At 43.3% G+C, this 26,484-nt stretch overlaps 1 long non-coding RNA gene across 1 annotated transcript in view; it reads right to left on the bottom strand.

Moving 5' to 3' along the window:
• The window catches only part of LOC142761229 (uncharacterized), a 64,736-nt gene extending 38,964 nt beyond the window's left edge, over nt 1-25,772 (bottom strand). The window contains exon 1 of the long non-coding RNA XR_012883568.1: nt 25,657-25,772. This is a non-coding gene — a long non-coding RNA (uncharacterized LOC142761229). The remainder of the gene's footprint in view (nt 1-25,656) is intronic.
• Between the last annotated feature and the right edge of the window lie 712 nt (nt 25,773-26,484).

Below are 26,484 nucleotides of genomic sequence, written 5' to 3'. Positions count from 1 at the left end.
GCAATACCCCATGTGTGGCCCTAAACTGCTGTTTGGGCACATGGCAGAGCTCAAAATGGAAGGAGTGTCATTGGGCTTTTAGAGCGCAGATTTTGCTGGACTGGTGTACAGGCGCCATGTCGCATTTGCAGAGCTCCCTTAGGTACCAGAGTAGAGTGTAAAACAATGAGAAGTGACCCCATTTGGTAAACTACACCCCTCGAGGCATTTATCATTTGCCTGGACATATGACAGGGTTTAGGAGTGAAAGGCGCATGTGAGGCCTATTTTGGTGATTTTCGCAGCATTAGCCCACAATGGCAGAGCTCAGGGGTCAAATAGTAAAACAAACCCCCAAGTAGTGACCCCCATTTTGGAAACTGCACCCCTGAAGGCATTTTGACCACACAGGTTTTTTTTCTATTAGAAATGAATGCTCAGTGGATGGTGCAAAGTGAAAATTGGAAATTTCCACAGGTATGTGCCATTTTAGTGCACAATATTTTGTGCCCAGTTCGTGCCACTGAACACAAATACCTCAAACTGTTAAGCGGGTTCTCCCGGGTACGGCGATGCCATATATGTGGACGTACTCTGCTGCTTGGGTACACTGTAGGGCTCAGAAGGGAGGGAGCGCCATTTGGCTTTTGGAGCGTGGATTTTGCTCGCAAGTTGTTCTGTTTGGAGTATTACTGGTATTTCAGTTTATGATGTGGGGGCATATGTAATCTGTGCGGAGAACATCAGGGTATAATAAGAGGGTATAATAATTGGCTAAATAAATAATAATCCGCAGACATGTGGTCGCTGTCGCACTGATAAATGGCGCCCAATCTTATCCGCTTTTGGACACTCTGCACATTTTGCATCGCCATATTCTGAGAGCCAAAACTTCTTTATTTTTTTCTCCACCGGAGCTGGGTGAGGGCTTATTTGTTGCGGTACAATCTGTAGATTTCATTGGTACCATTTTGGGGTACATGCGATTTTTTGATCACTTTGTATTTAATTTTTTTGGCAAGCAAGGTGACCAAAAACCTGCAATTCTGATGTTTTTTATTTTTATTTTTTTACGGCGTTCGCCATGCGCTATGAATGACAATTTTAGTTTATTCTGCGGGTCGGTACGATTACGGCGATACCATATGTATATAGTTTCTCTTATGTTTTGCAGCGTCTGCACGATAAAATCACTTTTGTTTCAAATAATGAATTTTTGGTGTCACCATATTCTGAGAGCGATAACGTTTTAATTTTTCCGTCAAAAAAGCGGTGGGAGGGCTTGTTTTTTGCGGGACGGGCTGCAGTTTTTAATGGTATAACTTTGGGGTACATGCAACTTTTAGATCCCTTTTTTTATTCTGTATTGCGAGGGGTAGCGACTAACAAACAGCGATTCTGGAATAGTTTTTTATTTCATTTTTTTACGGTGTTCACCGTATGGGTAAAATAGCATGATATTTTTATAGTTTGGGTCGTTACGGACGCGGGGATACCACATATGTGTACTTTTGTTATGTTTTTTCCTATATTAAAAAGCATATTATAGGAACTTGAAGGCATGAAGCCCTGATCGCTATTCTAATACACTGAACTACCTACATAGTACAGTGTATTAGAGCTGTCAGCTATTCACTGACAGCAAGCCTATTAGGCTTTGCCTCCCGGCGGGGCCTAATAGGCTTCCGTACTAGGAAGCGATTGTTAGGCTACGGTTGCATAGCAACCATCGGAACACCCGCGGGTGCCGATGGTTGTCATTAGCAACCATAGGGTACGATCTAATCACTTGGATGCAGCCAAAGCTGCATCTAAGGGGTTAATTGGCCGGATCGGAGCCTAGCTCCGGTACTGGCCGTTAGGGCACGATGTCAGCTGTGACAAACAGCTGACACCCGCGCCCGTGGCAACCCTCGTGGTTGCCGACAGGCTACAAGACACTTCAATGCATCGATCGCATTAATCGATGCATCAAAGGGGTTAATCGGACGGATCGGAGCCTAGCTCCGGTCCTGGCTGTTGCAGAGGGGCGTCGGACAGCTAATTACAGGAGGTGATAGCGCTGGCTCAGCTTCTGAGCCAGCGCCATCACATACACACGTCATGGAGCTGTGATTGGTCAATCTGCTTTGACTGACCAATCACAGCGATCGCCGGCAGGAGACCGCTGTGAATGGTCCCCTGCCGTCTTACTGTGTCGGTCAACTGTCATAAACAGTTGACGCCACAGTTCTGTCACCTTGTCCTTTGACAGGGTGAGTTTTTAGCCAGGACGCACCGGTACGTCCCGATGCCTTAAAGCACTTCAATGCAGGACGTACTGGTGCGTCCTGGTGCGTTAAGGGGTTAACAATCAACAACCTAGCCTCTGGAGCAGGGGTCTCAAGCGGGACACAGAGCCGCTAGTATAGGCTCTGCTCCGAGACTCTGGAATTCCCTGACATCGCTGTCCATTTATGAACAGCGATGTCTGGGGCTTCCCCAGAGCGGAGTCCAGGGCAGAGCGCTAGTATCGGCTCTGCTCCGGGACTCTGTCGAATTCCCTGACATCGTTGTCCATGTTTGGACACATGATGTCTGGGGCTTCCCCAGAGCCGGAGTCCAGGGCAGAGCGCTAGTACAGGCTCTGCTCCGGGACTTTGTGGAATTCCCTGACATCACTGTCCATATATGGACAGTGTGTCAGGGTCTTCCCCCGGGGCGGAGATCCGGGCAGAATGCTAGTATCTGCTCTAGGACTCTGTGGAATTCCCTGACATCGGTGTCCATGTTTGGACACACGATGTCTGGCATTCCCCAGAGCCCCGGGCAGAGCGCTAGTATAGGCTCTGCTCTGGGACTCTGGGGAAGCCTCTGACATTGCTGTCCATACATCGACAATGATGTCAGGGGCTTCCCCAGAGCAGGAGTCCCAGTGATGTCAGGAGCACAGCTGGAGTCCCAGGAAGAGCCTACTAGCTCTCTGCCCGGGACTCCAGCTCTGGGGTTGCCCCTGACATCATTGTGGCAGCATCTGCGGTGGGCACTATGGCAGCATCTGCGAAGGGCACTGTGGCAGCATTTACGGAGGGCACTGTGGCAGCATCTACGGAGGGCACTGTGGCATTATCTACGGAGGGCACTGTGGCAGCATCTACGGAGGGCACTGTGGCAGCATCTACAGAGGGCACTGTGGCAGCATCTACAGAGGGCATTGTGGCAGCATCTACAGAGGGCACTGTGGCACCATCTACAGAGGGCACTGTGGCACCATCTACAGAGGGCACTGTGGCAGCATCTACAGAGGGCACTGTGGCAGCATCTACAGAGGGCACTGTGGCAGCATGTACAGAGGACACTGTGGCATTATTTAGGGGTGTGTTGCATTATCTACAGAGGGCACTGTGGCATTATCTACAGAGGACTCTGTGGCAGCATCTACAGAGGGCACTATGGCAGCATCTACAGAGAGCACTGTGGCAGCATCCACAGAGGGCACTGCGGCAGCATCCACAGACGGCACTGCGGCAGCATCCACAGATGGCACTGCGGCAGCATCCACCGAGGGCACTGCGGCACCATCTAAAAAGGGGCTGCCCAATCTTGACATGTGTGTCTGCCAAACGCTGCTAACTGAGCCGCCGGACTGCATTTAGCGACACTTTTAAACTGGAAAACTGGATTGCTGAAATAAGCATGTGGAGAAATATCTCAAATTTTAAATCTAGCGGTATTATTATAGTAATATAGTGTTATAGTAATATCGTGTTATAGTAGTTCAAATAACGAATTGATTAACAATAATTTTGTATTGTATCAAATTTGAAAGTAATGCGGCCCATCCACTTCACATTTTTTCTATATGCGGCCCACTTACCCGGCCGAGTTTGAGACCCCTGCTCTAGAGATAGGTACATCCTCAACAGATGGCAACCGATGGCACAGATTTATGTATTGCCACTTGAAAGTTTGTTTTTTGTACAGCCAGTCCAAGAGCAATTGGATTTCTGCCATGTGCATGAGCCCTTAACAAGGTACGCAACATGCAAAGTATTTATACACCATAAAGCACTCATGAGTTTTAAGAAGAGGGGCTACATTAAATAGTAAATTTATGTCCCTTCTGTGGTTGCTCACTTTTACTTGGTTATGCAGTTCAGGCAGCTTCACTTTCACTGGGGTCATTTTATTTGCACAGCAGCTTAAACAGGGTGTTATATTTCCTCGCCTGCCCGCTGCATGCGCTTTACCTCAGGCTAGCTGCTCCCCCTCCTTCTGGCTGCCAAGAAACCTGGTCAACTGGCAATTTGCTGACACTTCTCCTTGTACTAGTCAAGCACATGCCTGTTAGTACTAATGTTGTGCTGGCTCAGAGGAAGCACGGACAGCAAGGAGGAAGAACATCACAATAGACACTAGAGTTTCAAAGTTATATCCTCTTGTAATGCTACAGAGGCAAAGCTTATCACAAGATGTAAAGCACTTGGAAGGGTCCCGTACCAGCGATTCTATTAACTATTACTGAGGCCTTTTCCTGAGTGATCTGGCCAAGAACAAACTGTAGCCCACTTAGGCCAACTCTGCTGTTCTTACTCCATGTCCCAACAATTCTCTCAGCATTAAGCGTTATGGTTTAATGTTATGCAGAGAGAAAAGTGTTTAAATCCGTTCCATTGGATGCCATGACATAAGAAGAGAAGGAGAATTATACTCGAAGTGCAAAATGCAAAAATCTATTTTAGCTGTACTGTCTCCCAGTGTCACAGATGGAAAGAACTAGAAATTTGCCATAGAATGTTGCATACATATTTTGCCTAATTATTTAATTAAGCTGCGCATTTTGATGCATTGGGGAATTAATACACTAGGTTTGAAATTTGCTTTTGTGGAATTTATGAGAAAAATAGGGGAAATCTATAAAATCCTTGTTATTTGCTGACTAGGAAGCGGAGGGCAGTAGCTCATTGTTCCCTGCCAACATTCCATCATAGAAGTCCCCTCCACTGAAAAAAACCCAGAAGCCCCCAAAAAGATGCCACGTGTGCACAAAACAAGGCATCAGGAAGGACACAAGATATACTGTATGTGTGAAACGTGCCACACAAACCCCGGATTGTATCTTCAGTTTTTTAAAATTTACCCCACTTCTCTAGATTTTTAATTTCATTTTCTTTCAATTCTTCATCCACCCTTTTGTCTTGCATATTGGCCATAAATTCTTTTTTTCACTGCTCATTGTAATAGTAGTAAAACCCAAAAATAAACTAAATATTCTCAAGGGTAATATTGTACGTAGATGTTTGGAGATTAACGTATTTGATTAAAAAATATATATATTCTCACTATACCTAGTACAATATACCCCATAGGCAGTTACCTCAGCAAAAATAATTTGCAGAGGTTTTAATAATTTTCTTCTCTGGGCTGCATTTTATGGAATGGTGGGTAGGTTGGCATTGGGACATGTCATTCCACCTCCCTCCAGTGCGGGACTTCAAGGCTGCCCACTTCACAAACTAAAAATTCCCACTAGATGAATACCATGAGAGATGTCCGTCACATACTAACAATTCTCATTACATAGTTACATACACTACCGTTCAAAAGTTTAGGGTCACTTAGAAATTTCCTTATTTTTGAAAGAAAAGCACAGTTTTTTTCAATGAAGATAACATTAAATTAATCAGAAAAACAATCTATACATTGTTAATGTGCTAAGTGACTATTCTAGCTGCAAACGTCTGGTTTTTAATGCAATATCTACATAGGTGTATAGAGGCCCATTTCCAGCAACCATCACTCAGTGTTCTAATGGTACATTGTGTTTTCTAACTGTGTTAGAAGGCTAATGGATGATTAGAAAACATGTGAAAACCCTTGTGCAATTATGTTAGCACCGCTGTAAACAATTTTGCTGTTTAGAGGAGCTATAAAACTGACCTTCCCTTGAGCTAGTTGAGAATCTGGAGCATTACATTTGTGGGTTCGATTAAACGCTCAAAATGGCTAGAAAAAGAGAGCTTTCATGTGAAACTCGACAGTCTATTCTTGTTCTTAGAAATGAAGGCTATTCCATGCGAGAAATTGCCAAGAAACTGAAGAATTCCTACAACGGTGTGTACTACTCCCTTCAGAGGACAGCACACACAGGCTGTAACCAGAGTAGAAAGAGAAGTGGGAGGCCCCGCTGCACAACTGAGCAACAAGACAAGTACATTAGAGTCTCTAGTTTGAGAAATAGACGCCTTACAGGTCCTCAACTGGCAGCTTCATTAAATAGTACCCGCAAAACGCCAGTGTCAACATCTACAGTGAAGAGGCGACTCCGGGATGCTGGCGTTCAGGGCAGAGTGGCAAAGAAAAAGCCATATCTGAGACTGGCTAATAAAAGGAAAAGATTAATATGGGCAAAAGCACACAGACATTGGACAGAGGAAGATTGGAAAAAAGTGTTATGGACAGACGAATCAAAGTTTGAGGTGTTTGGATCACACAGAAGAACATTTGTGAGACGCAGAACAACTGAAAAGATGTTGGAAGAGTGCCTGACGCCATCTGTCAAGCATGGTGGAGGTAATGTGATGGTCTGGGGTTGCTTTGGTGCTGGTAAAGTGGGAGATTTGTACAAGGTAAAAGGGATTTTGAATAAGGAAGGCTATCACTCCATTTTGCAACGCCATGCCATACACTGTGGACAGCGCTTGATTGGAGCCAATTTCATCCTATATTTTCTAGTCATTTTGCAACTCATTTGATAAATATAAGTGTGAGTTTTCATGGAAAACACAAAATTGTCTGGGTGACCCCAAACTTTTGAACGGTAGTGTAGGTTGAAAAAAGACATAGATCCATCAGGTTCAACCTTTCTCAATAAATTACCAGTCATTCATTGCTTGATTAATTATAACCCTCAATGCCATTCGGAAATAAATAAGCATCTAGCATCTAGCTTTTAAATGCGGACATAGTATCTGCCATCGCTACCTCTTGGGGAAGGGCATTCCATAGCTTGAACTTTCTAACTGTAAATAACCCTTTCTATATTGATGTCTGAAACTTCTTTCTTCCACACGCAATGGGTGTCCCCTTGTCCTTTGTAGAGTCCTTGGAAGGAACAGATCATGTGCTAGTTCTCTGTATAGACCACACATATACTTATACATATTAATAAGATCACCTCTAAGACTTTAGGGGCTCAACGAATGCGACATGGTGCCTAAAAACATTTTAACAATATCAAGACCCTAAAATACATAAGGTATTCGTTCATTTCTGAGGACTGTGTTTGAGTCAACTGGCGCACTAGGGCCACATATGGGGTATTTCTAAAAACTGTAGAATCAGGGTAATAAATAATGAGGTTTGCTTTGTTGTTAATCCTTGCTTTGTTGCGCAAAAAATTAATACTAATGGAAAATCTGCAAAATAAAAAATAAAAATTAGCTAACAAAGGGCTAAGAAAGTTTCTAAATGCAATTTTAAATAGATTGAAGGGTGCAGTTTCTAAAATATGGTCATTTATGTTTTTTTTCTACTATATAGGTCCCTCAAAGCCAGTTCAGAGCTTAACTGGTACCTAAAAAATAGGTTTTGGAAATTTTCTTGAAAATGTGAGAAATAGCTGCTAAAGTGATAAGCCTTGTATGTCCTAGAAAAATAAATGGATGTTCAAAAAATTATGCCAACATAAAGTAGACATGTGGTAAATGTAAACTAACAACTATCTTGTGTGGTATGACTATCATCTGTCTTACAAGCAGAATAATTGAAATGTAAAAAATTGCTATTTTTTCTAAAGTTTCATTAACTTTAGAATTTTCTAATGAATAAATATAAAGCATAATGTCAAAAATTTACCGCCAACTTAAAGTACAAAGTGTCATTAAAAACAATCTCAGATTCACTTGGATAGGCAAATGCATTCTAAAGTTATTACCACATACTCTTACTAATGTCAGATTAGGAAAATAGGGCTCCGGCGTTAAGGCAAAAACTGGCAGCAACGGCATGGATCAAGCACTCAAGCGCTCCAGTGGTCCTCCCACTCTATGTTTACAAGTGCCTAGCATGTGACTGTAGCAGCCAATCAGAGTCCTTAGTGGTCACATGCCGTATTCCTGGCATCATGGCTCCCATCGGTAAGCAGTGTTGTTTTTTTTTGTTTTGAAGTACCTTTGGCACTCATAAAATATTTGACCGCAGTAAGGCCTAAATCGTGCTGAATGTTAGTGTATAACGATTCCACATCTATGCTTGTCAGCATAGTTCTTTGGGTAACATTGATCTCCTGGATCCTGGTGACAGTGTCCTTAGTGTCCCTTAGAAAGGAGGGTAAGGAGGAGACGAAGGGTGAAAGGATTTCGTCTACATATAGACTGATCCCCTGTGTGAGATTGTCATTTCCCGATAAAATGGGCCTGCCAGGGGGAGGACGAGAGGCCTTATGAGTCTTTGGCAAAGCATAAAAAGTTGCCAAAGTGGGGTTGGGGTTAAATAGGCATTTGAATTCATCCGTAGTGATTAGACTTTTTGTTTTAGCCTCTGTGAGGAGGAGATGTAATTCCACTAGGAAACGATCGGTAGGGTTATTTCCTAATATGACATAAGTAGTAGTGTCGTCTATAGCGACGCGTCAAATGGTGGGAAGAGAACATCATAAATCCCATTGCAATCAATGGGCAGATGTTTGTAGGCGTAATGGAGCCGTTTTTTCAGGCGTAATTCGAGGCGTAAGACACACGCCCGAATTACGCCTGAAAACACTGCGTGTGAACATACCCTCAATTTTCAGCTTCAAAAACTTCTGAAAATCAGAGGCTGTTTTCTCGGACGTTTTTAGAAGTTTTTTGTTAAACCCCCTGAGGGTATGTTCACACAATGAGTCAAAAACATCTGAAAAATATGGAGCTGCTTTCAAGGGAAAACAGTTCCTGATTTTCAGACGTTTTTTAAGCAACTCGTGATTTTCGCTGTTTTTTACGGCCGTTTTTGGAGCTATTTTCAATAGAGTCTATGAAAAACAGCTTAAAAAACGTCCCAAGAAGTGACCAGCACTTCTTTTTCGCGGGCATTTTTTTACGCTGCCGTTATTACCACTGCAATCATTGGGCAGATGTTTGGCGGCATTCTGCGTTCGATTTTTCGTGCGTTTACCTAAGCGTATGTACACACACAAACTCAAAAACGTCTGAAAATACGGAGCTGTTTTCAAGGGAAAACAGCTCCTGATTTTCAGACGTTTTTTAAGCCACTCGCGTTTTTCATGGCGTTTTTTACGGCCGCTTCTGGAGCTATTTTCAATAGAGTCTATGAAAAACGGCTCCAAAAACATCCCAAGAAGTGACCTGCACTTTTTCGTGGCCGTTTTTTTACGTGACCGTTTTTCAAACCAGCCGCGTAAAAAAAAACGTCCCGTCGGAATAGAACGCCTTAAATCAATGGGCAGATGTATGGAGGCGTTCTGATTCCGATTTTCCAGCTGTTTTTCGGCCGTTTACAGCCCGAAAAACGTCAGAAAATAAGCCGTGTGTACATACCCTAAAGTATTCACTTTAGTATTTTGTATGACATCTTATTATGATGCTGCTAAATCCCAGAGAGCAAGGAAAGTCACCATGTAGCCCCAGTCATATACTGTCTACAGTCCTCCTTCTTCTTCTTCCTCTTCTGCTTCTTCTTCTTCTTCTTCTTCTTCTTCTTCTTCTTCAGGTATAGAGGAAAGTCAACAGGAGTAAAACGGACATGGACTCCGCAAACCGCATGTACCCTTTCATTTCAATGATTGGTGGGGGGGTCTAAGGATTCGGCTCCTCAAAGACCACACCTTTTGATATGTCTCTATGACATGTCACATGTTTAAATGATAGGAACACTTTAAGACTTCAGGCGCTGTTTAATCCTAAGTGGGATCTTTCCCTTTAAAACCAATTTGAATAAGGTTCTAACAAATCTTTAACCAACCATTGCAAGTAAATAAATTAAATGAAATAAATGCATTATTTTATATTTTATTTCAAATTGAATTGAAAGTATAATGACCTACAGTAGCCAGTGTTGCTTCCGGGAATTTGCTTCCAGATGTACTTCTATACAAATACTGTTGTGAAACAAATCTGTTAGGGGGGATTCACACGAGCGTGATTTTTGTGCGTGCAGGCCGCGTATTTTTCGCGCGCCACGCACAGCCCTATAGAAGTCAATGGGGCAGTTCAAACAGTGCGTGATTTGTGCGCGTTTGTTCGCTGCGTACAAAACACGACAGGTTCAATATCTCCGCGTATTTCGCGCATCACGCACCCATTGAAGTCAATGGGTGCGTGAAAACCACGCAGGTCGCACGGAAGCACTTCCATGCGAACCGACTGAAACAGCGCACCAGCTGTCAAAAGGATGAATGTAACCAGAAAAGCACCACGTGCTTTTCTGTTTCCAAACATCCAAATGGAGTGTCTTTGAGATGAGCGAACCCGGACAATCGAACCGAACTTCACCGTGTTCGGCCGAACTCGTTTTGGCCGAACCCGGCAAAAAAATTTCCGGTACGCGACGTCAGGAGATAGTCACTGTCCAGGGTGCTGAAAGAGTTAAACTGTTTCAGCACCATGGACAGTGACTACCGATCCCAATAAACATGAACCTGTAAAAAAAAACTAAGTTCTGACTTACCGATAACTCCCGGCTTCTTCCTCCAGTCTGACCTCCCGGGATGACAATTCAGTCCAAGTGACAGCTCCAGCCAATCACAGGCCAAGCACAGGCTGCAGCGGTCACATGGACTGCCGCGTCATCCAGGGAGGTTGGGCCTGATGTCAAGAGAGGCGCGTCACCAAGGACGCTTCACCAAGGCAACGGCCGGGAAGTTCTCGGTAAGTACGAACTTTTTCTTTTTTTTTAACAGGTTGCTGTATATTGTGTTCGGCATTCACTGTCGAGGGTGCTGAAAGAGTTACTGCCGATCAGTTAGCTCTTTCAGCACCTTGGACAGTGACGGGCGTCGACTAGCCTCATCTCTATGATGGCGGCTGCGCGAAAATCAGGCAGCAGCGCATCATACACGGATGACACACGCAGCTGTCAAATGGTTTTTGCACGCGCAAAACGCCGCGTTGTTTGCGCGCGCAAAAACACAACGTTCGTCTGAATCTGCCCTTATGTATCCAATTATGTTGTTCACAAAAGGAACTAAACAGAATGCAAAACGAAAAATATGCAGATGGAGAGAACCAAGGACTCCAGAGTATAATATGAGGGTCACAATTGGCAGGCACCAGTCTGTTATAATAAAGGCAGAAAGGTGAAGAAGCTCTAGTTGCGTTCACGTGACCTTGATGACATTTGAAAATATCAGTAATTTCTATGGTGTTTTCTGCTCTAAATGTTATCACAGCTCATCTAGTCATTGTCTTTGAGTTTACAATATAGCAAATTTGTTTAATATTGTTTGTTAGCTAAGTACATATGTTAGGCCCCATGCACACGACCGTGCCCGCAGTCACGGCCCGCGATTGCGGGCACGGCCGGCCGCTGACTGACAGCCGCATTTTCGAGCCGTGCTCCCATACAAAGTATGGGAGCACGGCCCGCAAATGCGAAAGAACGGACATGTTCCATAATTCCCGGAACATTTCCACGGCACTGACACCCTTCCGTAGTGCTACGGAAAGGTGTCAGTGTTCAATGAAAGTGAATGGCTCAGTTTTTGCGGACCGCAGTTGCGGTCCGCAAAAACGGAGGTTTTTTGCTGTCGTGTGCATGGGGCCTTATATAGATGTTATTGTGAATTGAAGTTTTATTTTCCAGGTTTTATCTGGATGATTAACCAGTTCCTGCCCAATGACAAAAATGTACATATTGGTGACTGTCAGCTGGAGCTCCATGATGTGGAGCTCATCATAATGATCTCACTGGCACTGCCAGTACTCCCGCTAGATTACCGGTGGGAGAGTGGCTCTAATACAGAGAAAACTTTAATTCTAGTAGTTAACCTCTACAATGCTGCGATGAAACATAATCAAAGCACTGTACAAGCAGGGCCATCCATCAGGAATTTCTGGGCCCCATACAGCCAAGATGTCTGGGCCCCCCTCGATTACAGGGGGTGGGCAAAGGAAAGTGTGGCGCTCACGTTTGTAAGTTATACGCATTAACTGATTTTGGTGCTGATGTCAATTACAGTGAAGGAAATCATGGAGCAGGCAGCGACCGGTTAATGATCTGGATTTTGATCTATTTAGCCAATATGTATCCGAGTGTATGGCATACAGTGGGATACGTCGCATGGGGAATGGCCCAGGGGAAGCAACTGAAGTCACTGTCCATGAACAGGGCTGGAGCTTTCTATTAGCGCTCTGCCCAGAGACTATGGCGCTGTTCCTGATGTCCATATACGTAAAGTAACGTCCGAAGCTTTGAAAAGCTTGAGTACACAGCTGGAGCGTCGGCAACGCTCTGGCCAGGGAAAATCCCCTGACGTCACTTTACATATATGGACAGTAATGTCAGGAGCTTTCCCAGGGACAAAGTCCACGGGTAGAGCACTTGTGATGCTGTGCCTGGGGACTCCGGCATTGGGAAGTTCCTGACCTCATTGTCCACATACAAATGTCAGGAGCGGTATACGTTTTTTGTGTGGAATCTCTCAGGATGGAATAGCAAAGTCTACTACGCTATTCCATCCTTCAATAATAAGGTATACCGACGTCTACCAGCGCGACGGAGGCTAAAAGGACATAATGGAGCCATTTGAATTATCGTCTACCTTGTTTACAGTGTACGTTAGGAGATTTCATGACGTACACGATAAACTTAGGCTAACAACATGATGTGAATGGGCCTGAAGGGAGGGGGAAGCCCTTGTAAGGATGTAAGGAGAACTAATGCTCCGTTCTTAAGTTGCCATTAAAGTTCAATGTGTTTTTCCACAGCAAAAATCCTTTGCTTACCCTTTGATTTCTGACGCAGATGGGCCACAAGCGTGTAGCAGATCTGCATGAGAATAAGGCCCTGTTCACACAGAGTTTTTTGCCGCATTTTTTTGCAGTGGAAACCGCGTTGGAAACTGCGGCAAAAAAACAGCCGAAATCGCCTCCTATTGATTTCAACGGGAGGCGAAGGCGTTTTTTTCCCACGAGCGGAAAAAACACTCGCGAGAAAAAGATGCGACATGCCCTTTCTTTGGGCATTTCCGTCTCTGACCTCCCGGTGACATCAATGGGAGGCAAAGAAAGCCTGAAGGAATTTTGAGGCAGGTTTTTCTATCTGCAAAAAACTGTGTGAACAAGGCCTAAGTCCCATTGTCATTCAAAGTTGCTTATCCTCGGCTTTTCCATGCAAAATAATTAGCATGCTACTAAAGCTGGGTTCACACGAGTATGTTACGTCCGTAATGGACGGAACGTATTTCGTTCGCAAGTCCTGGACCGAACACACTGCAGGGAGCCGGGCTCCTATCATCATAGTTATGTACGATGCTAGGAGTCCCTGCCTCCCTGTGGAACTACTGTCCCGTACTGAAAACGATTACAGTACGGGACAGTTGTCCTGCAGCGAGGCAGGGACTCCTAGCATCGTACATAACTATGATGCTAGGAGCCCGGGTCCCTGCAGTGTGTTCGGTCCGGGACTTGCGGCCGAAATACGTTCCGTCCATTACGGTCGTAACATGCTCGTGTGAACCCAGCCTTACTGCTGTGGTGGAATTCTTTTCATGGTGCGGACAAGAATACACGTGGAAAAATTTTCGCAGCATGTGAACTGGGTTGCGGAAAACTCATATGCATGGGATGCAGAATCATCGGCATATCATCGGCTTCCGTATCAAATCTAACGTGTGAACGGGGCCTTAGGGTGAGTTAAAAAAAAACTCTGTTAGGCCAAATGCACACGATACTTATTATGTGCAAATTTGTTGCGGGTATTTTAGAGTAATACAGTACCAGCAAAGTAAATGAGATCAAGAAATTTCATCTACATGTCGCATTTTCTGCACAAAAATTGACCTGCAGTGCGTATTTGAAAAAATAATACATGTCAATTTATCTTGTCTTTCCGCTTGCGAATTATTTCTGGTTTTACATTTTTTTTTTTTTAAATCTGCAGCATAAAACCTGCACCTATTTCTGCATCAAAATGTACAAACCACACTAGTAGGTGCAGATTTTACCTGCGGAATTACCTGCGGTTTTGATGTGCACCAAAATCCTAAGGCCTTATTTACACGAGCATATTTCACGCCTGTGATACGCACGTGAAAATCACACACGTCGCACGGACCTATGCAAGTCAATGGGGCCATTCAGACATTCCGTGTTTTCTACGCAGCGTGTGTCCGCTGCGTGAAACTCACTGCATGTCCTATACTTGAGCGTTTTTAGCACATCACACACCCATTGAAGTCAATGGGTGCATGAAAATCACGGACAGCACACGGACGCACATCCGTGTGCTGTGCGTAATTCGCGCAACAGTTGCTCAAGAAATGATTGGAAAAAGAAAACCACCTCCATTTCATTTTGTAAATGTCAAAACCGTGAGATATAAGGATGGCATACGCGCGAAAATAACACAGACACGCACCAAACACTGATGACACATGGAACTGCAACGAGCGCAAAATGCTGCATTTTTACGCGCGCAAAACGGACACGTTCGTGTGAATTAGGCCTAAATGTGTGCGTTACAGAATTTGTTGCCGATTTACAGCAAATTAACCATTTACATTGTAAGGCCTAATTCACGTGTTACGCGCGTTAAAACAACGGACGTCACACGGACCTATGCAATTCAATTGGGCCATTCAGACATTCAGTGTTTTTCACGCAGTGTGTGTCCGCTGCGTGAAACTCACTACATGTTCTATTCTTGTACGTTTTTTTACACATCACGCACCAATTGACAGCACACGGACAACGTGTTTTTCACGCACCAATTGCTAAAGAAATGATGAGGAAAAAATAAAACATCTCCTTCAGTTTTTTTTGCTGACATAAAAAACGCATGACTTACAGATGACATATACGCGCGTAAAAAATGCAGACACGCACCATACACGGCTGTGTTTTTTACACGCACAAAACGGACACACTCGTGTGAATTAGGCCTAAAGGTTGAAATACGTTACAATTCCGCAACATAATAGGAATGCAGCAGATTTAACCCCTTCCCTCGTCAGCCATTTATTGGATTTTCACTTTAGTTTTTCTCTCCCCACCTTCCAAAAGCTATACATTTTTTTAGAGCCATGTGAGGGCTTGTTTTTTTGCGGGACATGTTGTAATTTTTCATGCCACCATTTATTGTACCGCATAATGTACTGGGAAGCAGAAAAAAAATATTTGTGGGGTGAAATGGGCAAAAAACAGCCATTTTTTGGGGTTTTTGTGGCATCCAAAGAGTACAAAGATGGCAGACCTGGGGGCTTTCATTAGGCCTCCAGGCTGCTATAACATCCGTTGTTAACAGCCGATCATGCCGCGCGGGGGGGTGGGGGGTTGCACGATGGCTTGTTTGAGGTGGTGCCCCCCAGATTCTAACACTTTAAATGCAGCGGTCGCAATTGACCGCGGCTTTTAAGGTGTTAAAGAGGCGGAATCAAAGTGATAAGGGGTTATAAATCAGCAGCACGTCCTAAATTCCATGCTGCAGAAACCCCATACACATGAGTTAGGGCTTATTCAGACTAACGTGTTAATCGTCCGTGTGAAGGATGTTTTTTTTAATGGCCATCACACGGCTGCATCTATTTCTATGGGGTTATTCACATGGTCGCTGCTTTAACGGACCGTGTGAAGGGCCTGTAAAAAAATAGGACATGTTCCCTTTTTGTGCATTTTCACGGATCCCTCAATAGACTCAAGTCTATGAGGGATCTGTGAAAACGGGTCCTGCACGGGTGCAAATCTGGCGTGAAAAATGTCCCTTATTCACGGCTGATTTCACACTCGTTCGTCTGAATATAGCCTTATATTGTAATTTGTAGTGAATTTTCAGTGTGCAATTCACATCAAAAATAGGAGACAAGTAAATGGCCTTATTCAAACGTCCATGTTTGGTGTGTGATATAGGGACCGTGTATCGGCTATATTTCCCAGGGAGCTGGGTTTCTAGTATCACAGTTATCTATAATCACAGGAGTCCCTCCCTTCCCGTGGGAACACTGTCCCCTGTCCCGCACTGATAGCATCATTACAGTATGGGGCAGTATTCCCGCTGAGAGGCAGGGACTCCTAGCAGCATTGATAACTGTGGTCGGCCTGGGAAATACGGCCGATACACGCTCCGTATATCATGGACCAAACACTACTCTCTCTGAATAAGGCCTTAGTCTAGTTACACAGTGCAGTCAAATCCCACTTTTTTGGCACAATTTTTGCTAAATCGTGGCAAAAACTTGATTTGACCGCACTGTGAGAATATAGCGTAACAGCACTACTTTTTCATGTTTTATATACTTTTTTTAATGCAATTTTCGTAATCACGGCACAAATCACACGGTTTTGCCGTGATTTTTATATAATCTGGCAAAACTGCGCCATTTGTGCCGCGATTACAAAAATCGAGGCAAAAAAAAGCGCTAGGAAAAGGGAAAAAACCAAAAACATTTTAACATACTTTATATATTTTACAAGAGGGGTGAGGAGGAATGGGAAGCAGTCAAAATTTACTAAGGGAAAGGGGGAAAATGTGTGTGACTTAAAGAGATAAGGACAAATAAAAAAGTTTTATTATTAATGTTGATTAAAATCCAATGTATTGTAACCGAGGAGTGCAGATGTCCCCTATTTCTGCACTCTGGACCGATACGTCCGTGTATAACAAGAGCCTGTTTTAAGAGGAGCCCCGTATATCTGTTGTGCCCCCTACCCTTTAACTCTGTACAGAAAATTTAGATGCTATCTCTTCAGTTCCTGTATATAAAATAGACTGCACTAGTGCTATTGTATAAATAGTGGTCCATTATATAAACACGGATGCTATGTAAGTACAAAGCCTATGTCATGTTAACTGTTTATATAGATCGCTAAGTCCGGTGCTGAATCATGCACAGTGGACGTACGACTGGTGTCTGCTATGAAGCCAGGTCTCTTCACCGGGCTGTGAAATAAAGCCCAGCAGTGGAGAGGCCCCACTGAACAGTGATCGGATGCACCGCAATCACAAATGTCGTCCATGTTCGGACCTGCATAGGAACAAGCAGATGACGTACCTCGCGACAGATGACAACTAGCTAACCGCCCGCACTATTGTGAGAAGGTGGCCAGAAAATAGTTAGGAGAAAACCAAAAGAACTCTGGTAAGAGATGACCTAAATGCAATCACAAGTACATACATATACTCAAAATTAAATGTTATATTATGATCACCATGTGTAACGTCTATGGCCGGGGGTCGTCGTTCAGACTTACCCCTTGACGGCCCCGGCCATCTCTCTTCACGGCGTCAGCTCCCTCCAGGGAGATGCCGGCACTCACCTCCGGGTCCTCGGACTGATTCCCGCAGGGCCCGCGCGAGCACGGCCTTAATGGGCCAGTATGCGTCCAGCTGTCACCCATCAATTATTAGCCCAATATATGACTGGAATGTCCATATGGCTTAAAGTATGTGGGTAAGACTACAAGGGAACTCAGGGTTCGTATTAGGGAACACGTAGGATCCATTATCAATTATAGACAATATATGACTGGAATGTCCGTGTGGCTTAAAGTATGTGGGTAAGACTACAAGGGAACTCAGGGTTCGTTATAGGGAACACGTAGGATCCATTATCAACTTCGACAGAAATGAGCTTGACAGCAAAGTTTGCAATAAACCCTTCACCCCTACCCCGATAGCCAGACATTTTAAGAAGTGACATAATTTGGACTGGACCACTGCAAGATGAGCCTGGGCATTAGGGGTGGTAGTATGGATGCGGCTCTCCTGAGACGAGAGAGCCAGTGGATTTTCCGCATGAACTCCGTCAATCCATACGGTCTAAATGAAAGTTTTAACTTTGGCTGCTTTTTGTAATTATTTTATTTTGCTACTTACAAATCTCCATAATGGATTCATTTATCCAATCTTCAAATATCACATAATAAATCTATTGAAAAATACAAAAATTTTTTCCATATCAATAATTTCTTGATATAATCATTGTGATATAGCCTAAAAGGTATCTTGCTGCATCATAACATTTAAGTAAGTATTTATGCTCCGATTAACAATTTTGTGGACTGACCAGCATGGTGATCATAATATAACATTTAATTTTGAGTATATGTATGTACTTGTGATTGCATTTAGGTCATCTCTTACCAGAGTTCTTTTGGTTTTCTCCTAACTATTTTCTGGCCACCTTCTCACAATAGTGCGGGCGGTTAGCTAGTTGTCATCTGTCGCGAGGTACGTCATCTGCTTGTTCCTATGCAGGTCCGAACATGGACGACATTTGTGATTGCGGTGCATCCGATCACTGTTCAGTGGGGCCTCTCCACTGCTGGGCTTTATTTCACAGCCCGGTGAAGAGACCTGGCTTCATAGCAGACACCAGTCGTACGTCCACTGTGCATGATTCAGCACCGGACTTAGCGATCTATATAAACAGTTAACATGACATAGGCTTTGTACTTACATAGCATCCGTGTTTATATAATGGACCACTATTTATACAATAGCACTAGTGCAGTCTATTTTATATACAGGAACTGAAGAGATAGCATCTAAATTTTCTGTACAGAGTTAAAGGGTAGGGGGCACAACAGATATACGGGGCTCCTCTTAAAACAGGCTCTTGTTATACACGGACGTATCGGTCCAGAGTGCAGAAATAGGGGACATCTGCACTCCTCGGTTACAATACATTGGATTTGAATCAACATTAATAATAAAACTTTTTTATTTGTCCTTATCGCTTTAAGTCACACACATTTTCCCCCTTTCCCCTTAGTAAATTTTGACATTATCATTGGTGGTGTACACCTAGTGTGACTCTTCTACTACAGTATAATTTACATTTTATTTGATTCATAGGGCATTTGCCTACTTTATCTATAGGAATCGGAAGCTGGATACAGAGGGGGGAAACACTCACCAGCCTGCAGGTCCAGTCGGCTGTGTAGAGAAGGAGCTGGCTGGGTGGCAGGATCTCCACACGGAGCTTCTGCTTACATGCTGCTTCTTTCCCGTCCAGTTTGGGAAGTTACAACAGGTCTGCAGGGGGTCCTTCAGCGTTGCGATGGGGGGGGGGGGGCATGAGCTTTGTGACGGGGAGCCTGCGAGGTTTGCGAGGGGGGGGCGAAAGTCCGGGGGGGGGGGGTGACGACAGCCGGGCGGGCCCCTTTTCTTCAGCCATGTGGCCGGGCCCCTGACAGGAATGCCAATAGTACTGCCCTGATGACGGCCCTGCGTACAAGAGACGCAGCCCCCTTGTAATGGTGACTGCCGGTCCTCTCGGCTTAATCACTGGGTCGTCGTCATCATGGAAACAGGTCTTCAGGGCTTTTTCTTGTATATGCCTATTAGGGCATACTTGTGGTAGACCATAATATGCACCTGTGGTTATTTCTATCCGCAGACACACTATGCTGACAGGCAGAAGTGTTATGGTTTTTTTTTTTATAAAAAAAAATGCAGACGAGTATCAAGTAAAACACATGGTTTAAATTAAATATATTTTACATAAATGCATATAACAAAATAACTCCAATATATTTGTTATGCCTTTTAAGTGTAACAACCTAGACTTTAAAACACACTGCTCAGTCATAACATTAAGACAATCTGCCTAATATTATATCGTTCCAAAACAACTCTGACTCCTCGAGGCATGGACTCCACAAACCCTCTGAATGTGTCCTGTGTATCTGGCAACAAGAAGATAGCAGCCGATCCTGTAAGTTGCAAGTTAGGGCCTCCATGGATCAGACTTATTTTATTACCAGCACATCCTACAGATGCTCGATTGGAATTGAGATCTGGTATAATTGGAGGCCACGTCAACACCTTGCACTCTTTATCCTCTTCCACAAGCCATTCCTGAATGATTTTTGCAATTTAGATGGGCGCATTATCCTGCTGAAAAAGACCACTGACATTAGGGAATAATATTGACATTAAGGGGTGTACTTGGTCTTCAAAAATGTTTAGGTAGGTGGTACATGTCAAAGTAACATCCCCATGAATGCCAGGATCCAAGGTTGCCCAGCAAAACATTGCCCAGAGCATCCTACTGCCTCTGCTGGTTTGCATTCTTCCCATAGTGCATCCTGGTGTAATCTCTTTCCCAGGTAAGCAATGCACATGTACCTGTTCATGTGCATGAAGTAAAGAAAATGTGACTTATCAGACTAGGCCACCTTCTTCCATTGCTCCATGGTCTTTTGTGGTGGACAGGGACCCTTCTGCGGCTGCTAGCTGCTATGCACTATGTGTTCTGACACCTTTCTATCATAACCAGCATTAACCCCTTCCGCCGCAGCCCTTTTTCAGATTTTCATTCTTTCCTCCCCACATTCCAAAAGCCATAACGTCTTTATTTTTCCGTCGATATAGCACTATGAGGGCTTGATTTTTGCGGGACGAATTGTAGTGTTTCGTAGCACCATTTATTTTGCCATATAATGTACTAAGAAATGGGAAAAAAATTATTTGTGGGGTAGAAAATGAAAAAAACAGCGATTCCTCCATGTGTTTTTGCGCGACGTTTTTACGGAATTCACTATGCAATTAAAACAACATGTTAACTTTATTTTGTGGGTGAAGATGATTACGGCGATACCAAATATATATAGTTTTTACTATATTTTACTACTTTTACTGTCAGGGTAACTTCCTTCTCCCTGTTATTCCACACCGAATAGCCACCTCTGTAAATTGGAAACTGAGGGCATGCATGGAAGACATGTACCAGACAGACAAATGTTGGTAGAGATCCTCCCTCAGTAAGACAGGAAGTACAACTGAGCTTTATTGAACAAAGAATTTACAAATCTCCTCCTTAAAGATGTGGAACGTGCTTAAGCCCTATTGGCTCTATTCAGCTGTAAGTTCATCTGTACACTCCTCTTGCATTCCAGGGGCGGTGTCTCCATAGGCGTATTCCTGATGCAGGCTCCATCTTGTTTCATTCAAGTTCTTTGTGGAATATACAGATATTTACTTCATATAAAGTAATAATGTGTTTGCAAGCAATATACAGGCTAATGATCCCTGACATTACAAGTAAAAACCTAAGTGTAAAAAAGAAAATTTATTTTGTGTCACCAAATTCCGAGAGCCATAACGTTTTTATTTTTCCGTCGATTAAATAGTATGAGGGCTTATTTTTTGAGGGATAAGCTGTAGTTTTTAATAATACCATTTTGGTGTAAATTCGACAGTTTCATCACTTTTTATTTAATTTTTTGTGGGAGATTAGGTGACCAAAAAAATAGAGATTCTGGAGTTTACAATTTTTTTTTTCGCCGTTCACCGTGCGGGTTAAATAATGATATATTGTAATAGTTGAGACTTTTACAGACGCGGCGATACCAATTATGTTTTTTTTTACTATGCTCTATGGGGGAAATGGGAAAAGGGGGGTTTTTTGAACTTTTAATATTTTTTATTTTTTTTTACACAAAAAAAACACCTTTATTTAACTCATTTTTACTTTTTTTATTAGTCCCCCTAGGGGACTTCAACCAGCGATCGAATGTATTGCAGTATATCATGATTCTGCCAGGCATCTATTAAGCCCTGCCGGAGGCAGTGCATAATAGGTGCACAAAGACTTCATTAGGCCCCCAGGCAGCCATAGCAACCATAGCCCCCCCGCGATTGCGTTGCGGGGGGCGCGATGAGCTGTTAGAGGGTGTCACCCCTTCTTTCTAACGATTTAAATGCTGCGGTCGCTATTGACCGCGGCACTTAACGAGTTAAACTAGCAGGATCGCGCTCGAGCGCGTTGCCGCTCGTTACTCTGAAGTGTTGGTTGTAACAAACAGCCGACACTGGCATCATATGGAGCGGGTTCACTCCGTGAGCCCGCTCCATACTTCCCCTACCCGACTTTGGCGTATGGATACGTCAAATGTCGGGAAGGGGTTAAAGGGGTTGTCCACCTTCTGACAACTCGTTGCGGGTGTATGTCATCGGTGCGGGTCTGTTGAGGCACATAATGTTATGTAAGGAGCCCGGAAGCAGTTAGCTCCGTACATAGCATAGCGGCCGTACTGCAGCTCGGCTGCTTATCCATGGCCAGAGTTAACTGCTTCCGGCTTGTACGTCCGGTGCACGGAGGCACCGGACCAGCTGATCAGTGCGGGGCCCGGGTGTTGGACCCCCACAGATCATGCACTGATGACCTATCTGGTGGATGGGTCATCAGTTGTCAGAAGCTGGAAAACCCTTTTAACTAGTTCAGCAATTTGTGCTACAGTATCTCTTCTGTAGGATCGGACCAGACGGGCTAGCCTTCACTCCTTGGTTATAATGTAACTAACTAATCCCTATATAATGAAAAGTCATGCATCTATCTAAAATATTTTGTGTTTTGTTTTGGCCTCACCATTTTCAAGATGTCCATTTGCTGTACAGTATATAATGTATGGAGATATTATTGTTTGGTGAGAAATGAAAACACTAAGTATAGTAGTATATTATATTAAAGTGTAGCTATCCATCTCTTATATATCACATATTGGCTTGACCAATAGTAGTAGGTCTGTGAAATTTGTCCCACACTAGATCTGACATACGAGAGTTCATTCATGACAGCAAAAACCTTGCTGAACTAACACTTTCTTGTAGGATAGACATGTTTCTATGAAATACTGCTTAACTTACTAAAAGGTATTAATGTGGTGATGAATGAAGAATCTCTAGACAAATAATAAAATTTGTGATTCCTAACATTTAAGAAATTGACTGGAATACCAATTTTCAAACAACCTATTAAGAACATAGGTGATGGAGAGCACCTACAAAGCTCTGGAAGAGCATGTGTTACCTACCTCTCCCCACTCCAGCGATGCTCCTCTCTGTGCTGTCAGTGAGTATGCCATGTTGCCATGGCAACTGGCGCACGGTGATTACGCCATCGCTCTTAACTTCCAGTTACTATGGCAACTGGACACAAATTTATTTCTGGCAGCATGAGTATCAGTTGCAATTCCTGGATGCTTTCTTTAGCCTGTATTGAATCTTTAGCCTGCCTGTATTTTGACCCTGTAATTTGTATCTGGACTCTGCCTCATCCCTTGGATTTGTAGCCATCTTTTTATCAGTTTAACCTCTAGCTTGAAATTCTGAGGACTGTGACCTTTTGGATTAGACCGGTGAAGTCCAAACCTCGTTGCGGAGGTCCCTGGTGAAGAATATGCGAATACCTTAGACTCAGCTTCATACTAGTTGCAGTGCACGTTTCTACTGTTTCAAAGTACGCCAGCCTAATAGCACGCCTGTGCATACATGGAAAACCCATTAATTTCATTTAAAAAAAGCTTATTTTACATGTGGTAGCTTGCCCACAGATTACAGCTGTAAGCCCTGAGTACCAGGATCGCGACACTCTGTAATCAGCTTCTAGCTAAATTAGATTGCGAAACATGTAGAAAAAAAGCTTTAATGCAATTTTATGGATTTCTGGGTAAATACTGAAAATCATCCTTTTTCCCCTTAGGATTTAGGGATGGACCTATCTCCCACTTGCCGAACTGTACTTGCTTGAGGTCTCATTCTTGTTTCAAGCAAGTCATGACAAACTCAATGCCTGTATGGTGCGATGTTCTGATTTACCAAGCAAGGGGTATAGCTACAAAAGACAGGGCCCCCTTACCCTCTGGGCCCAATTACAGCTGCTATGGCTGCTACGACCATAGTTACGCCAACGTCAACAAGTCATCTAAACAACAACAAAAAAAAACTTCCAAAATATTTTTCTGTACTTTAGCAAATTTACAGTTTTTCTCTTTTTTTTTTTAAATATAAAAATAGAACAGTTGGTACATGGACTGCTGTAGGTACCTGCTTTGCACTTTAATATTTACACTATATCTGCCATTAATTTAAAAAAAATATTTTTGGAAAACTACAGTTCCGCTGATAAATTGCATGCTACAAGCAAATTCTAAATTATGAGGTGTCAATAAGGTATCATTAAACGATCATCTTTTATTTATTAATAACCACTAATCTATTTTGAGCATATTGCACATCTGATCATGTATAATTGATAATGATGAATAAGTCACTTATGTTTATGAGCACTAAGCTGTATTTTGTGATTTTACATTGTTTATAGTGTATGTTCTTGTATGAACACTGTAATCATTTTTTCCTATATATATCTTATGAGGATACCATCATGACATTAGTGACAAGCATTATAATATTCATCAACAATCATGTCAACAATCATTCCAAAAAATACATAAATATAACAGATGTATTTAAACCATAGCAAAGCCCCATCCACACCCTTGTGGAAACAAGAGAGAAGAAAAAAAAAAAAGGACAATCAGCAAATTATTATTACCCTATACTCTCTCACTAAAAGCAATGATAACCAGGGATTCCAGTAGTCAAAGAACATTTTAAAAAAATGTTATTTTATGTTGAAATATACAGTACTTCTCTATTTAATCCCTTCCTGCATATGGGTGTTACTGTACGCAGGGCCGGCCTTAGGATAGATGGTGCCCCGTTCTAAACGATCTTTCGGCGCCCCACCCCATCATTAAAAAAAATGTCCCATAAACTAAATTATAATGCCCCTTTAGTGACCCCATACAATATAATAATAATATTTAATAATATATTACAACCCCTTCAAGGACACAGTATTTTGTCCTCTAATTATGTCCATATTAGTATGCCCCTGTAGTACCCCTACACAGTATAATGTCCGCTTAATGGCCCCCACACAGTATAGTGCCCCCTATAGATTTTACCATACAGCCTCCCTGTAGACAGTGCCATAATCCCCCACCTCCTCCTTGTAGATCATGCCATACAGTCCCCCACCTCCCCCTTGCAGAAAGTGCCCCCAAAGAAAAACAAAAATTGTACTCACCTAGGCCCCGTTCCTACGACGAACTGAGCTGCTCCACGACGGGATCCTTGCATAGGCCAGCGTGATCCTGTAGCCTAGTACAGAATTTCCCAACCTTTTCGGACTCGAGGCAGCACTGGAAAAATAAAATTTCCTCAGGGCACCCCTACCAAAAATTGTTTCGAGAAAGACAGAAAAGGGCTAAAAACAAGCACTACTGTCCTGCCCCCACTTCACGCACCCCCGGGGTCTATGTGGAGCTCGACAGGCAGATAAACACCTTCCTACTAGCCAATAAATGAGACTGGTTGAAAGTCTGTAGCTTTATTAACTGGTCGTAGGATTAGGGTAAAACTGAGGAACAAACAAGAATATACATGCCATTAGATTACAGCAATACATAAGAACACGGCACATTGAATAAATGTACTACATATACAGGTAACAGGCTGACATATATTAAGCCTATATACAAATAAACAGTAGAGATAACAGTTATAGTACAGTATGAACAGTGTATGGCAGTACAAATACAGTATAGGACCATACATGGCTGACCATGAGGCTAGGCCGAGCTTCACAACTACACCAACTGATATATTACAGTCCCATGTAACAGAATGAATACTATCCTAACAGTATTCCTGTGGCTGCTGATAGCCAGTAATATAAACCATCTATCTGCTTACCGACTATACTTTGACAAGAAGGATGGAATGAATCAAAATGGTCCTCTCTCTGAGCAGATATAGAAGAGACTGCCCTTCTTCTTCCCAGAATGCTTTTCACCTTCTCATGGGTGGGGAAAACAAGAAATTACAAAGGAGGAAATTACTAACACTGGCCACTAGATGGCACCTGGAGCACTAATTACTTGCATAGAAAATAACGTCACAAATCTCAGTCTATAACATTACGCCTATGAGCAGCACAACTACACTTGTAGGGTATATTCACACACGTTTTTTGTAAGGCAAAAAAAATCTGCCTCAAAGTTCCTTCAGGAAGTGACAGCGTTGTTTGACCTTTTTTTTTTTGAGTTTTTTCTTAAGCCGTTGAAACGAATGCAAAAGACGCAGGAAAAAAGCTACAAACGAGCGGCGCAGGTATTTTCTGCCTCCTATTAATTTCAATTGGAGGTCAGAGGCGGAAACCACTTAAAGACCATCAGCCCGCCACTCACAGTAAAATGACCATCAGCCCCCCACTCACAGTAAAATGACCATCAGCCCACCACTCACAGATTCCCCCTGTAGGTAGTGCCACACAGCCCCTTGTAGGTAGCGCCACTCAGCCCCTTGTGCAGCAACCACGAGGAAGAGCTTCCCAGGAGGATGGGAGCAGTAGTGAAGTGCACGGTGTATGGCCTGAGGTATCTGTAGGAATCTCTACCTCTCCTCCCTCGCTCCTTCTCGGGCTGGCACAGTGACAGGGGGGCTGCACTATGGATGATGGTGGTAATAGTCTTTTCCCCCGTAGCAACTCCCGTGATGGTGGTAGTAGTATGTGTGCGCCTG

Source organism: Rhinoderma darwinii, chromosome 4 (assembly GCF_050947455.1).
Source record: "Rhinoderma darwinii isolate aRhiDar2 chromosome 4, aRhiDar2.hap1, whole genome shotgun sequence".
NCBI classification, from domain to species: Eukaryota; Metazoa; Chordata; class Amphibia; order Anura; family Rhinodermatidae; genus Rhinoderma; species Rhinoderma darwinii.
The sequence above is the reverse complement of the archived record's forward strand: the minus strand, read 5'-3'. Positions and strand labels throughout refer to the sequence as shown.